Here is a 5,581-nt window from a genome sequence, read left to right on the forward strand (position 1 = left end):
AAAAATTAATAATATAACAAAATAATATTTATTAAGATATAAGTAAAATATAATAAAATTAATATTTATTAATATATAATAATCTAATGAAAAAGAGTTAACCCAATAAAGAGGACATTCAAAAAAGAATTAATTAGAAAAATAAAAAAATATAATAAAATAATATTTATTAATATATAAATGTAATATAATAAAAAAATATTTATTAATATATCATAATCCAATAAGAAAGAAATCAAAAAAGAATTAATTAAAAGAAATAAGAAAAAAATCAAAAAAGAATTAATGTATAACTAGAGGGTGAACCCATGCTCCGCATGGGTCAAAGGTGTTTGATGAAGTACAATGTTGTATTAGAAAGAAGAAAAAGTACAATGCTATGATAATCAAATAAATAAAACTACGTTTCCATTTATTTCATTTAATCTATAGTTTTATATAATACATACGAAAAGGATGACAATGACCTTCTCTGATTTATGCATGTTGCAGCTGTCAACAACAGTTTTGTATGAATCTGACTGCAGTACAACCATTTGCTTAAGAAATTAAGGCATTCAAAAGCAGAATCTGTAGAGGACGGATTGTTACATGTTTCTGATGAGTTTTTTGGGATAGATTTTTGCCAGTTCTTGATAGCATCTACCGTCGATGGTGTTGATGATCCTCTACTCCCGGTTTCTCCCAATACCTACAAAAATCACAAAATCTTTTAGCCCAAATGTATTGTATTCTAGATGTTTCACCGATGATCATCGGGAACAGGGTAAAATTTCCAACACCTTCAAACCTAGAATGTCTGATATTGAAGATAGAGGGAGATGCATAAAGAAAGTAAAGTATTATATGTTGCCTATTATATGTACATTAAACAAACTATTGACATTGTCTGTTCTCCAAGTCTATAAAATAGTATGAAGTTTATTGAAGCTAGACTCAACTTTTTTTAATCCTTGACTATGTCAGATTCTAATTTGATTGTACTCAATAACTGATAACCAAGAAATAAATAAATATGACATGAACTTTTAAGTATTATTTATTAAGAGGACGTACATATAGCCAACAAATCAAACTGATTATAAAAAAGTATTAGGATAATACACTCACAACAGTCCATGGATCATAAGCATTCCAGTGTAAATCAACCACTATGTCCCTGAATTATGTATAATAATTAGTTATCCTGCTTTTCAATATTTGATGCATGTCCGGAACATAATACCTTTGTAGGAATAGGTTTCTTCTATAATTAACAAAATAAGTAAACTGCTATTTCATGTATCTACATTCAAAACACACCAACCACAACCACTTGATAAACAGATATATTTACATATCTATATATTTATCTACTTACTCCCTCGGATTACGGTAGATTGCATATATGCAACATGACATATTTTTATTGTTTTTTGTTTGATTGGCTTTGGCTTTGGATGCATTCATCATGGAGAAAGTATACAAATAGAACACCAATTGAACCATTTTTCTCCTCTATGCTTGTTCTTTGGGAACCTAACAACTACTGGCACAGTACCTCATAAAAACTACAAATCATTCATATGCTTTTCTCCTGTGAAATGGTGAAAGAAAATCCTAAAATTATGTGACTAAATAACTTATTTCCCGTGAAATGGTGAAAGAAAATACTAAAATTATGAAAAACTTATGCTTTTCTTTATCAAAAAAATACTTTGTTTGACAAAAAAAAGTCAAACATACAACTTTATACAATAGGGGTACCTTTAATTTTTGTATATTGTTTGATTACATTGTCAACTATATCACTAAATTTAGGGATAAAGAATCAAATTTCATGATTGTATAAGACATAGATGATGAGGTGTAACCACATACCTTCAAACAAAAAGGTTCAAGTGTCGCCATGCCCATGAACAAAACACACACCAGCTTTGATTCTGACTCCATCCTTTGGTAACCAACTTTTACAAAAAATTTCTTAACCTTTTGAGTTCGTTTCAAGCCACTATAATGCAAAAGAAGATATATATTTAGTCAAATCATCTAATTGTTCACAACTAAAACATATATTTGGATGTATCAAGGATTCCATTCCCATCCCACAAAGGAAATTTAACTCACGTTCTAGTGAAACTGTGGTCGAAGAGTTTCTTTATCTGCCTACGCGATAGATTCTTGAATAAATGGTTGTAACCCAGAGAATGTCTCATGTTGTGCCCATGAATATACATACTCCAATGTAAATCACCCATTATTTGACAGTGTCCATGTGGTGATGGTAGTATGAAGTAAAGATAAGATGGAAAAAGCGAACTGATAAGGAAAGAAAGCAATACTAAGTTAGGCACTTTATAAATGGCTTACAATTATAAAGGAAGCTTCAATAGGGAAGAAAAGGGTAAATAATACAGTAAATATTTGCCAATGATTTATATGAGAAAACGAAAAGAACCTTCACAAATTTCAACAACTTTTAAATACATCAGCCACCATGTCAAACTTTCAAGATGGTTTTGATAAATCGATCAGAGGAGACTTTCATGATAAATCAATTATAGGGGAGTTTAAAGATGCCTAAGGTGGCAATGGTTTTTATGAATGAATAATTTGGGACTTTAATGATCACCTAGTCCTATGTTCAAAAGAAATTGACAGATTAGATCCCAAAATATGTGTTTGATGTAAATAAAAGTCGAATGAAATGAAAAAAAATACCTGCTTCTATCTTCAATTAACTGATTCAGGCACAAAAGTCCTAATCTGTCCCCCTCTTTTCTGAAACGCAGATAACGACTCCTGCTTCAGACACTGCAAACAAAGAAAAAAGCAGACAAATCAATAGAAAAAAAAAGAAACTGATACAAAGTTGAGAGCGAGTATCGAATGGTGGAATATAGATATGGGAGTCTAACATCCCCAATAACGCTCTGTTAACATCGGAAAAGTTGACACAAATAAACCCTAAAAAATGAGTAAGCCAAATCTAGTAAATCAAGAGACATTAAAAAAGACAGATATGCCAGATGAATTTCAACAACAACGTACCTGAAGTCCAATCAGATTGAATTCAAGGAAAAATGTTTGTTCAAAGGAGGGAAATACACAAATAAGAAACTTGAATGGAGTGGGAAACCTGAATTGGCAGGCGTTAACATCGTGATAGGAGACTGAGGCGGAGGTGTCATCGATAGCATCGTCTGGAGACCATACGCGGAGGCGATCGACATGAAGATGTGCAGGGGTACAGTAGATGCAGTATGACGGTAGAGAAGATGGGAAACCTTTCCCGGTGAAAAGAGGTTTTGTGGAGGTTATCGGGAACGAAGACAAAGTGGTGGGAAGCTAAACGGAAATCCATGAGTGGATCCATTGAAATAGATGATGAGCAGAGGCAGTGGGGAAAATTATTGGGTATATCAGTGGAAAAGAGAAGAAATATCTATGATGGATCATCGGTGCGTGGGAAAAAACGTATTAAGCTTTTGAGGCGGTGGAGGAAACGTAGAAGGACACCTGCACCATCAATTTAGGGCATAAATTCAGAGTTCTTTGAAGAAGACGGTGGATGACTAATTCTTTTTGGATGGCGGTCTAAGGAAGAGTCTAGAGACAGTGGAGAAGATTGGATTTGAAGCGGTGTAACATCTAAATTTAACCTGGTTGACGAAAAGCGGGTACACAAATCCTAATCTTATTGGATCATAAAGCGGTGAAGCAAATTACAAAAACATGTGTACACAAAGAATGTATAAGGGGACATAAAATAACCCTTTAAAGAAAGGAGATAGATTTGCAACCCATTCATAATCAAGGGACCTATTCTGCAAATTCCTTAGGAACTTTACTATTCCTAAGGATGGACAATTTTAATATATATATATATATATATATATATATAATTAATAAAAAACAATTACAAAAAAGGTCCTTATAGTTTGGTAAAAAGATAAAATTACAAAAATGGTCCCTAGGGGTAACTTCGTCATTTTTAAAAACTTAACAGCAGGCTGTTAAACTTAACGAGGCGAGGAGCAAAACTACAACAAAACCACCAAATAGGGATTCTTTTTGCTAATAAACTCTTTTTTGGATCTTACCCAAAGAAATTGACAAACTATAGGGACCATTTTTGCAATTTTATCTGTAACCTTTTTTTTCTTTTAAAATAAATAATCTGAAAAAAAAAAAAAAGCAAAGCTCTTAAAATTAGATTCTATACAAAAAGTAAATAATCATGAAATTTAAAATATATATATATATATATATATATATATATATATATATATATATATATATATATATATATATTTTAAATTTTTTTTACTTTTATAAAAATCCAAAAAATAAAAAAAAATCTCTAAAAGTTCTAAAAATTTAACGAATACTCCTACTCAATATATTGGTGACTTTTTAAAAGGAAATTTTCAAAATATGTTTTCGATTTGTTTGTCTTTTAACTTTAAAAAATATTTGTTTCTACAAAAAATATAAAAAAAATTTATCCAAATTCTAAAAAACAAATGATAGAGTTTCAAGTTTACAAAAGAATATATATATATATATATATATATATATATATATATATATATATATATATATATATATATATATATATATATATATATATATATATATAAGAATACGAATGTTTTGTTTAAATCATTATATTTTTTTTTATAAAAAATAAGACGTGAAAATTTTCGTTATCAAAATCAAAAATACTTTTAAAGGTTTATCATATATCATATATTAAGAACTTTTTGAAAACAAATTTTAAAAAACAAGGTTGTTAAGATACCAAAATTTATTTTAAAATATTATAAGTTTTTTTTAAATGTTGAAAATAATATGATTCAAAATAAGATGATTCAAAATATTTATGATTCAAAAAAAGTTTTGATTTAATATTTTTATGATCATTAATTTGTTATTATCTAAAAATGTTTTGATTCAAATATTTTATGATCCTTAATTTTATTTTTTATGATTGAAAATTAAATGATTCAAAATATATAATGGTCCAAACTTTGTTTTTTGAAAAAAAAACATTTATTAAATTAAATATATAATTGATTCAAAAAGGATATAATCAGAAATACTATGATTTAAAATTTTATGATCCAAAAATAATGTGATCCAAAAATAGTTGAACATAAACTATTATGATCCTTAAATATTTTATTATTTAAATCTTAAATTGTTAAACATTAAAATCTCGAACAAATCTTTATAAAAAGAAACAGAATAAAAAGATAAAAACGAACATAAATAAAAACGTTAGTAATTTCAAATATATAGTAAGGACATTAAAAAAAAGTTAAATAAATAAGTAAAATAATTATATTAGAATAAAAATATCTTAACTTCTATGAATGAGAGGCTATGAAACTTTTGTAATAATATTAGAATCATAAAGAAAGTTGAAGGCATTAACGTTATGTAAGGACAAAAAGTTACTAGGTTATTAAAGTGATAATTATTTAAAAGACTAATATATTTTTCGATTTGTATACATTTGGTCACTGGTTTTTTTGTCCACATTTACCCCTTCAACTTGTTAAACTGTACACATTCAGTCCTTATGACCGGTTACTCC

At 28.3% G+C, this 5,581-nt stretch overlaps 1 long non-coding RNA gene across 2 annotated transcripts; it reads right to left on the minus strand.

The window, feature by feature from the left end:
- Nucleotides 1–264: 264 nt before the first annotated feature.
- On the minus strand, nucleotides 265–3,669 carry LOC145093787 (uncharacterized). Of its 2 annotated transcripts, none has more exons than XR_013703092.1 (5): nucleotides 3,031–3,669; nucleotides 2,701–2,793; nucleotides 2,107–2,298; nucleotides 1,861–1,990; nucleotides 265–691 (listed from the first exon to the last, which is right to left on the minus strand). It is a non-coding gene; the product is annotated as an uncharacterized LOC145093787 (long non-coding RNA). The 2 variants fall into 2 exon arrangements; XR_013703091.1 differs by having other exon boundaries at nucleotides 3,119–3,668.
- Between the last annotated feature and the right edge of the window lie 1,912 nt (nucleotides 3,670–5,581).

The sequence above is a fragment of the Lactuca serriola genome, chromosome 3, assembly GCF_051521515.1.
Source record: "Lactuca serriola cultivar US96UC23 chromosome 3, Lser_US96UC23_V15, whole genome shotgun sequence".
In the NCBI taxonomy this organism is placed as follows: Eukaryota; Viridiplantae; Streptophyta; class Magnoliopsida; order Asterales; family Asteraceae; genus Lactuca; species Lactuca serriola.